The 10,713-nt window shown below is 42.1% G+C and overlaps 1 long non-coding RNA gene across 1 annotated transcript in view; it reads right to left on the bottom strand.

The window, feature by feature from the left end:
• The window catches only part of LOC116557502, an 8,591-nt gene extending 1,354 nt beyond the window's left edge, over positions 1-7,237 (bottom strand). Inside the window, exons 1-2 of the long non-coding RNA XR_004271542.1 lie at positions 7,085-7,237; positions 3,557-3,605 (exon numbers count right to left, since the gene is read on the bottom strand). This is a non-coding gene — a long non-coding RNA (uncharacterized LOC116557502). The remainder of the gene's footprint in view (positions 1-3,556; positions 3,606-7,084) is intronic.
• Positions 7,238-10,713: the final 3,476 nt, after the last annotated feature.

Here is a 10,713-nt window from a genome sequence, read left to right as displayed (position 1 = left end):
AAAAAAAAAAAAAAAAAAAAAAAAAAAAAAAAAAACTAGCCATGCGTGGTGATATGCACCTGTGGTCCTGGCTACTTGGGAGGCTGAGGTGGGAGGACCACCTAAACTCAGGTCAAGGCTGCAGTGAGCCGTGACTGTACCACTGCACTCCAGCCTGGGTGACAGAGTGAAACCCTGTCTCAAAAAAAACCACATAAAAATAAAATAAATTCATGTATGAAGGTCTCTTCCTCTATGGTAATGGGCAGCAAAAATATAAAAAGAAAATCTAGCTCAGCCTTATACAGATAATGGAAATGATTCTCTTTCCTTGATATTCATATAGTTTCCCTAAATGTTTTATTATGACACCGTCCCCTGTGTATTAAAGTACTTTTGAATAAGGCATTCATGTCAACATTTGTTGACCACATAAAATGAGCCATCCTTTCAGAAGGTCAAATATTAAAATTAAAAAAAAAAAAAAAAAAAGTCATCCTGGGTAAAAGGATATGAAGATGAATGTGGTCCTAACCTCAACAATTTGGCAAGGGAAACAAACTGGTAAATCATTAACTATATTATTTACATACATATTATATAAATAAATGTATGTAGAAACAATAGACTTTATATTAATAAACAATAAATTTTATGTTGTACAGTACATGAAATTCCATAACTCAATAACCCTTTGCAGGCACTCGCTCAATTATTTCCTAAAACACACATACCTCTGGAAAGAAACCAGAAGATGCTCTTAATGATGGAAAAAAATCGAGAGTTAGCACCAAGAAGGAAAGAAGCAGAGAAGACAGTAAGTTTAAGAAACAAAAAGCAGTAGGACAGGGATGCTTCATCTAGTCGTTGAAGGTTCAAATCTTGTTGGGATAAATGCAGCCCCAAAAAAGGACAACAAAAAGACACATTCTATCCCTACTTCTGTATCCTAAATCACCAAGGACACACACAAAAATGTTATTTCCCGGCATGCAGGTCCAGCCTAAAATTTGTACAAGATGCAATGCTTTATCAATTCCTGTCCACCGGACCATGAAGGGCAGGTGTTGTGACTCATGCTTGTAATCCTAGCACAGAGAGGCCCAGGTGGGAGGATCACTGGAGCCCAAAAGGTCCAAAACCAGCCTGGGCAACACAGTGAGACCTTGTCTCTATAAAAAATTAAAATACAATACAAAAAACCCACAGAAGACTATCAAGAAATGAGGGTCATTAGGTTAATTCAATACTTGTTGAACAACTATTTCAGGTGCTTATGGGACAAAATATAGCCACGAGCATAATACAAGGCAGAAAATGACAGATACAAAAGGATACTATGGGGCTGGGCACAGTGGCCCACGCCTATAATCCCAACACTGGGATGCCGCAGCAGGGTCACTTCATCCCAGGAATTTGAGACCAGACTAGGGAATATAAAAATTAAAAATTACAAAGAAAGAAAGAAAAATATGGGAACACAAAAAAAGAGTAGTTTTAGCTAGGAGGAAAGGAAAAGATTTATGGAAGGGGCAACATTTGAGACTGGGCTTTTCTAAAAGCAGGTTTTCACCCAGTGGAAACTAAGGGGAAAAATCAATTCCAGACTAAAGGAGCACAAATACAGGAGCAAAGGCATAAAACTATGTATAGTTTATCCTGGGATTTAGCATGCAGCATCATATAGCCAGAGCACTGTTCTCATAGGATAAGGAAATGGGGATGAGATGACATCGGAAAGATTAAAAATTACAATAGTTTACTCATCACATATTACTTGATAATACTGTTAATACTTCAAATATAATATTCTTATTCAATGTTCATGGCAACTTCATTACATAGGTATTATTATGCCCAACTGATAAAGGAGGAGATGACAGCTTAGAAAGGTTAACGGCTTCTTGGAGAAAGGTATTTGATGGTAATTTCCAATACTTAGAAAATCTCCACACAACTTGACTCAATAGTCCTCTCTGTTTCCCAAGGTAATGTTTCTCTAAGAACAAGGCCACTCAACTAGTAGGTAGCAGATATATTACCTCAATCCCTATTTTACAGAAAAGAAAATAGAGTAAGGGCTAAGAATAAAGGAGTTAGTGGAGAATCTCTGAAAACAGTTTTTAAAAGTCATGCCATAAACAGTTAAAGGAAGAGGGGAAGGGGAAGAAAGTAGCGAAGACCATTTGTTAAAGAATTTTATCGGGGAAAACAGAATAACTGCAGAAGTGAACAAGTTGAAGGCACATATTGTAGTACCCTTTGAGAATAAAAAGAGACCTTGCTCTGAAAAAGAAGAGAACAGCAAAGCACATGTGGTAGAGGAAATTCGTATCAGATGGCACTGTGCTAAGTAAAGGTAGGGGTAAAATTACTTGGGGAAGGTCGCATGACCCAGTGGAAAGAATGTAAGCTTTAGAAATAGAACATATTCTACCACCTACTAACTGTATAACCTGCTCTGAAGGACTGAAGTGACAATTAGATACATTGTGTAAAAAGCACCTAAAGCAGTGGCTGACACATTGAAGGTGATAGTGAAAAAAGTATTTTCTGCCCACTCTAGAAAAATGCAGCTTGGAGAAGTTTGAAGAAAATAAATGAAGCCCTAGAACAGTCAGTGAAAAGTCTGTTAGGGCAACCCACAAGAGACAGGATCAAGCAGAAATCCAATCCACCAGTGTGTAGTAGTCATGGTCATCACAGTGCCATTAAGTATCAGTCCTTCCTCCAGAGCAAACTTGTCTATTTGAGATTATACCTATACATATTATTTTCACAAGTATGCACATACATGCATACATGTGTGTATGAATATGTATACTGTGTGTGTGAAATTTTCACAAGTGCTTACCAATACCAGCAAGATTGTTTCTGAGAAAGGAATTTGGCAGTCAAGACCCATAAATGTTCATATACTTTATAAATCCTATGAGAATTTATAAGGAAATTAAAATCTATAAAAGCTACATACACACAAATGTTAATTATTTATTTACTTTTTTTTTGGTTAGAGATGGGGGTCTTGCTATGTTGGTCTTGAACTCCTAGCCTCAAGCAATCCTCCCGCCATCTTCCTACCCTGGCTTTCCAAAGTGCTGAGATCACAGGCATGAGCCACCACATTCCACCCAAATGTTAATTATATTGTTGTGTAAAATACTGAAATATTGAAAAACCTAGGTAAACCACAACTGGAAAATATATGGGACAGCAACTCAAATTTTAGGTGAAAACAAAATCCTGCATACCCTTGTGAGAACAACATATAAGGTTGTATTCATCTGAATGAGGATAAGATGAGAATATAGGAAATTTAAAACTGTTCCGCATTTTAAAGTGGTTGGATAATAAATTAATTCTTGTTAAAATATGCTTCATCATAGTTATAACATGGTATAGTAAATACAAATTGGGAGGGGGAAGAGAAAGTAGTTGCAGTTTTCCAATAGCCGAAAGTTATACTGACTGATAAAGCTCGATTTCAATGACTGCCACTACTACGCTTTTACATCCCAGTGATTCAGTACTACTGTATGAAAATTTGCCCTGAAATGTTTAGTTTTAATAGCAGTACCTCAAAACAGTTGGTTCAGGCATTCCAGGATCTGCACCTCTCTTAAATCCTGAATCAAGGAGAGAGAAGAGAAAAAATATTATTAAAACCTCGGCAGACAAAACATTTACAGTCAAGACTTTTTCTTCTTTGTAATTCAACCTAGGATAGATAGAATGGTATCTGAATCAACCAGTACTATCTAGATTTACCTGCACTACAGAACAGTCTCCAATTTTCACTACAGTATGAAATTATGTCCAGGACTAATCAGTAGGAAGAACAAGCTATCTTATTCCTTTTTTTTTTTTTGAGACAGGAGTCTCACTGTCACCCAGGCTGGAGTGCTGTGGGCATGATTTCAGCTCACTGTAGCCTGTAACACCTCTTCGTACCAGGCTCAAGCTATTCTCCTGCCTCAGCCTCCTGAGTAGCTAGGATTACAGGCACCCAATGCCACACCCAGCTAAATTTTTTTGTATTTTTGGTAGAGACAGGGTCTCACCATGTTGGCCAGGCTGGTCTCAAACTCCTGACCTCAAATGATCCACCTGCCTCAGCTTTCCAAACGGCTAGGATTACAGGTGTGGGCCATCATGCCCAGACCAAAACAAACAACTTTTTTAGTAAGCCAGCACACATGGCCATTATTCCTGTTACATACACAATTAGCACAATTATCCTTAGCAAGCTCTATCTTTCATTATTAGTCATTACTGAGAAATAAGATACCATAACTCCCAATTTATACTGGATGAAAGGCTATGAAGAGCAAACTGATATTTGGAAAAACAAACAACTAAACTTTTTAATTTTTTTCTAGAGACAAGTTTTCACTATATTGCCCAGGCTCGTCTTGAACTCCTGGGCTCAAGTGATCCGTCCACCTCAGCTTCCCAAAGTATGAGATTACAGGTGTGAACCACCATGTCTGGAGGAAAACTACTAAACTTTTTTAAAACACACAACTGAGGATATTTTATCCCCCCCAAACCTCTCTTTTTATAAAACAAAGACCAATGATAGAAAAGGGACAGGGTGGGGGTGGGGGTGAGAGTGAGGCAGCAGGGGATGGATCATTCAACACTTACTATTTAACAACCTAATTAAATCAACTCATGACAAGTACGGTTAAGTCTATCTTTTACCGTTTAAAATATATTGATAAGTTAATCTGATGACATATACGCTCACTTGTTGAAGTAACTGATTAAGTCAGAAAGGTTTCAAGAACTATGAGGGGTCTGCAGTTGTTTTATCTTATTTAGAAGATAACAAACTGGCCTGCCAGCTTCACAGATGTTGGTATAGACAATATTCTAAGTCAGAGTAAACAAAGAACAGTTTATTACTACCAGCAATAGATTGTAAGAGCATCATTTCTGCTTCAGTTCCTCAACTCTCAATTTCCAATGCAAAGAAGTTCAGATGACACCTGCACATGTCATGGATTGCACTGCTGGAGATTAACCTGAGTTTAGGGAACCAGAATCTTTTATAATGGGCTGTAAGCACGTCTCCCGTTGCTCTGACTGGAGGTACTATTTTCCAAGGCTGCTTGTTCTGCAAACACCCTCAAAAGATAATACGGAACAAAGGATCATCAGAGCCTCTGCTTGTAAGATGTGCAGAAATGCAAGACAGCATGGAGAATTGTCTTCCAACAAGTGGCTCATTAAAACCTTTTTGTTGGGCCTGGCACCGTGGCTCACACCTGCAATCCCAGCACTTTGGGAAGCTGAGGCCGGTGGATCACGAGGTCAGGAATTCAAGACCAGCGTGGCCAATATGGTGAAACCCCATTTCTACTAAAAATACAAAAAATTAGCTGGGTGTGGTGGCAGGCGTCTGTATTCCCAGCTGCTCGGGAGGCTGAGGCAGAATTACTTGAACCCGAAGGTGGAGGTTGCAGTGAACCAGTATCGTGCCACTGTATTCCAGCCTTGTGACAGAGCAAGACGCCAGGGGAGAGGGGAAAAAAAAAAAAAAAAAAAAAAAAAAAAAAAAAAAAACACCTTTTTGTTAGTAAATGTCCAGACAGATTCTCTATTATCGTGTCACTGCCTGTCATATTTTACACCACTGTACTCCCCAAAGCACTAAAAGTTTTGGTTGAACCTGAATTACATTAAAAGTTCAATTTGCAGTTGCTGGTTTTAGTGAGTTGAGGTGGAGGAAGTAAAAGAACTTGGAGCCAGGTGTAGTGGCTCATGCCTGTAATTCCAGCACTATGGGAGGAAGATCACTTGAGGCCAGAAGTTCAATACCAGCCTGGGTAACATAGCAAGACCCTGTCTCTATTTCAACATGGGAACTGGTTTAGACATAAAATTAAATATACAGCATGAGGGAAAAGAGAATGATAAACAAGTACTGGAAAGACAGTCTTAACACTAATCTCATATAACCTGAATTGAATGTTGGGGTGAAAATCACCATAATGGTAGTCCTAGGAAGGGAACATAGCCAGTGTGTGTAAAAAGACAAATAAACTCTAGTATAGAAAAGGAATGTGTTATCCATCCTTAGACCAAAGACCCTGGCATACGGATTGCAGCAATTGAAAGCTACAGCTTTCTAGCAATAGAAGAGGAATCTCAAAACAGGGAGGAGGAGGGAACAGTAGATGAAAAGACAGAGAAGCAAAGAACCACAGGGACACAAAAAGCAAGAGCAAGCTAAAATAGGACCTGGCATACACAATGAAAAAAGAAGGTGGCACAAAGAAGGGGAAGAATCAAGCTTCCACACCTCTTAGCTAAAAGGTGAGCTAACCCCACTGTTTGCCCAGCCAGAGAAGGCCCTTCCATCAGCAAGTGAAAGAAGTGGGTGGGGGGAGGAGGAGATGCAAGAATAGTGGTGAAAACACCAGCTGTCTGTAATATTTACTCTAATCCTTGGTACCCATAAAAAGTCACTAAAATCTAGAAAAGTAATGTTTTTAAAAAAAAAAAAAAAAAAAACTTGCACTGAAAATAGGGAGGAAAAAGATTTTTTTTGTTTTATATTCCCAGGTTATCACAGTTGGCTTGCAACTCATGGACAAATAGAAACCACAGCTGCTCAGCCACACAGTGTACTTTATCTTATACAACACACGACACCTAAATCAAAAAGGAAGCAGCGCCTTGTTAAAATCATAGTATTTTAAAATGTGAAACTGAGTTTTAGAATTGTCAAACTATACGCTCAAACTGACACAGCTGGGATGAACAAATCTGCTCTTTCCCTTTTGCCAAACTGCCTGAGTGGGGCAATAAAATTAAAAAGAAAAAACTGGCTGGGCGCAGGGGTTACGCCTGTAATCCCAGCACTTTGGGAGGGCGAGGCAGGCGGATCTTAAGGTCAGGAGTTCGAGACCAGGCCAGCCAATATGGCGAAACCATACTGGCAGATCAATGGCCAGGTTCTAACCCCAAACTCATCAGAATTTCTAGGAGTAGGTCTCCAGCGTGAGTATGGTTTTACCTCTCCTAAAAGGATTCTAATGTACAGCCAGGGTTCAGAACTACTGCCATTCTAAACTTTCCCGGTTCTCCTCTCACTGACTCAGGTAAATCACAAGAGGGATAAAGCCCCAGCAGATGGCAAACTGGCCCCCCCGAAGAGCTGCTGCAGCCTCTGCTTGGCCTCTTTGCTCAGCTTCACCCTGGCGACGGCCGTCTGGCGCAGAGAGAGGACCCCTTACAGCAACCACCACGTCGGTATGAGATTGTATTTTTTTTTTTTGTAAAAATTTTTAAAATAGAAAAAAATTAGCCGGACATGGTGGCAGGCCTTGTAGTCTCAGCTACTTGGGAGGCTGGGGCAGGAGAATCGCTTGAAACCAGGAAGCGAGGTTGCAGTGAGCCAAGATTGCGCCACTGCACTCTGCTCTGGGCAACAGAGTGAGACTCCGTCTCAAAAATATAAATAAAATAAAAAATAAAGAAAGAAGAAACTACAGGTTGGACGTAGTGATTCATGCTTGTAATCCCAGCACTTTGGGAGGCTGCGGGAGGGTCGCAGGGGAGAGGCTAACTTGAGGCAAAGAGTTTGAGACCAGCCTGGCCAACATAGCAAAACCCCGTCTCTACTAAAAAAATATAAAAATTAGCCGCTATCGATGGCTGCAAGTCTGTAATCCCAGCTACTCGGGAGACTGAGGAGGAAGGATCGCTTGATCCCGAGAAGCAGAGACTGCGGTGGGCCGAGATCACGCCACTACACTCCAGCCGGGGCACAGAGCGAGAGTATGTTTCAAAGAAGAAAAAAGAAAAGGAGAAAAGAAAAAAACTACAGAATAAGGTCCCATTGAGCAGCCCTAACGGAAAAATATTTGCCCGGGCACTTACAAATCCTTGCAGTGATCAAACGTGGTGGCACGAGCCTGTAGTCCCAGTTACCTGGGAGGCTGAGGTGGGAGAATCGCTAGAGCACAGGAGGCGGAGGTTACAATGAGCCAAGATAGCGCCACTGCACTCCAGTCTGGGTGACAGGGTGAAACTCTGTCTCAAAAACAAAAATCAAAAAAACCCCAAATCCTCGAAGTACACTATAGTGGTTAAGACTATGGGCTCTGATGCCCCACTGCCTGAGCCTGTAACACCCTCAGCACACCTGTGCGACCATGACAAAAAAGTTTCTCTATGGCTGTTTCCTCATCTGTAAAATGGGGCTAGTAATAGAAATCATCCAAACCCTTCATTGAACAGGTAAGAAAGCAGAGACATCCAACGACTATTATAACCATGCTTTCATGGCAGTGGTACTTTCACGAGGTGTCTAGATTCCCAAAACAGGCCTCTTTCCACTTAGGACCACATGGTGAGGTGAGGACGAACACCCTGGGAACCCACCTAGTGCTAAACAGTGAATTAGTCGCTTTCACATCCACTGAGGTCATCCAACAAACCCGAGAGGTATGACCTCCACTTTAAGGATGCAAAAATAGAAAAGGAGGGATTGCAAGACTTGTTAAAGACCACGCAACTATAAAGCGATAGAACGGGAACTCGAACTCAGGGAAGATCGGCCCCACTTAACCAGACAGCCTCAACGGCCATGAACCGCGGTGTCCCCTGTTTTTCTCTCCCTCCCGCGATGGCCAAAAATGAGGCCGCAGTCTCCGCCGCCCTCTTCCCTCCAGTCACTTTCCCGGTTCTTCTCTCACTGACCCAGGTAAATCACAAGAGGGATAAAACCCCAGCGGATGGCAAACTGGCCCCCCTTGAAGAGCTGCTGCAGCCTCTGTTTGGCCTCTTTGCTCAGCTTCACCATGGCGACGGCCGTGGGGCGCTGGTAAGAACCTTTACCACAACTACCGCGTCGGAAATCCGAAAGAGAAAGAAGGTGCGCAAGCGCAACACACGGCCTTTACGGCAGGAGTCGTGAGCGTCGCCAACAGAGGTCGTAATTCATCGCCTTTAACCTGCCCTGCTCTTCCGCCACGCTGCGAGGAATAGACGCATGCGTGCTTGCAAGCATGGCGGGCTGTAACTGCGTTCTTCTTGCCCATTTTTAAAGCCCATCTTCAGGTGTTCCTTCCTTGACATACAAGGAACATTAATTAAATTCAGAGGAACTGGGTTTTAATCCCAACTCTTATTCTGACTGGCTGTGTAACTGTGGACAAGTTATTTAACTTCTCAGAATCAGGTTGTTTGTTCAAACCTGAGGTTGAACTGCAAGAAAGGTTAAGAAGTGACATGGGAGTCCCAGGCGGGTGGATCACGACGTCAAGAGATCGAGACCATCCTGGCCAACATGGTGAAACCCCATCTCTATTTAAAAATAAAAAAACAAAAATAAATAAAAAGAAGTGACACACCCACTAGGGTCCAAATCCATGTTTTCTTTGATCCGAATTTTTTTTAATTACTTGCCAACATTTTAGAATTTGCGAAATCTCACATGAAATTCTGGACTTTTGAAGCTGAGAAATTCCATTGCAACAATCGAGGAAACGAAATAGGAAATGACACTGTTTTCCCATCTTGCCCTCATTGGTTTAGAATAGCAGTGGTTCTCAACCCTGGCTGGACATTAGAATCACTTTAGGAGAAGTAAAACCGTACTCAGGCTGGAGACCAACTCTTAGAAATTCTGATGAGTTTGGGACTGGGACCTGGCCATTGATCTGCCTTTAAAGCTCCCTGGTGATTCCCAACCTCTGATAGAATAAATTTCTGGCTGCTGTCGTATTTGAGGTTTGACCCCCCAGGTCTAAGACTTCATTGATTTTCAGGGCTCTAAGACATTTCTCCCCGCCCCCCCCCCCTTTTTTGGTTTGTTTGTTTTGTTTTGTTTTCTTTTGAGACGAAGTCTCGCTCTGTCTCCCAGGCTGGAGTGCAGTGGTGCGACCTCAGCTCACTGCAACCTCTGCCTCCCAGGTTGAAGCGATTCTCCTGTCTCAGCCTCCTGAGTAGCTGGGACTACAGGCGCGTGTGCCACCACACCCAGCTAATTTTTTGCATTTTTAGTAGAGGCGGGGTTTCACCATATTAGTCAGGCTGGTCTTGAACTCCTGAACTTGTGATCTGCCTGCCTAGGCCTCCCAAAGTGTTGGGATTACAGGTGTGAGCCATGGTGCCCAGCGGCTCTAAGACATTTCTAAGGCTTTGACTTTTAAGACTTTCCTGCCTCACTGTGAAGGTACATAGTAATTTTCTGTGCCCAATGGCTGTGATCCTAAAAACTTCCCTTTCCTGATCTCTGTGGCTTGCACCTGTAATTCTGGCAATTTGGGAGGCTGAGGTGGGAGGACCGCTTCAGTTTGATGCTGCAGTGAGCTGTGATTGGGACAGTCACTGTAACTAACTGCCCAAGGGATTCACCTTGCCCGATGCCTGGACAGAGCTGATTTATCAAGACAATGGAATTACAATAAAGAGTTATTCACACAGAGCTGGCTGTGCAGGAGACCAGAGTCTTATTATTACTCAAATTAGTATCCCCTAGCATTCAGGGATCAGAGTTTTTAAGGACAATTTGGTGCTTGGGGAGGCAGCCAGTTAGTCAGAAGTGCTAATTGGTTGGTCAAAGATGAAATCATGGGCCGGGCGCAGTGGCTCACGCCTGTAATCCAAGCACTTTGGAGGCCAAGGCGGGCGGATCACCTGACGTTGGGAGTTCAAGACCAGCCTGACCAAAATGGTGAAACCCCTTCTTAAAAAAAAAAAAAAAAAAAAAAAAAAAAA

The sequence above is a fragment of the Sapajus apella genome, unplaced genomic scaffold, assembly GCF_009761245.1.
Source record: "Sapajus apella isolate SASKATOON/1434 unplaced genomic scaffold, GSC_monkey_1.0 scaffold19, whole genome shotgun sequence".
In the NCBI taxonomy this organism is placed as follows: Eukaryota; Metazoa; Chordata; class Mammalia; order Primates; family Cebidae; genus Sapajus; species Sapajus apella.
Note: the sequence above shows the minus strand (reverse complement) of the source record. Positions and strands in the feature narration are given on the sequence as shown.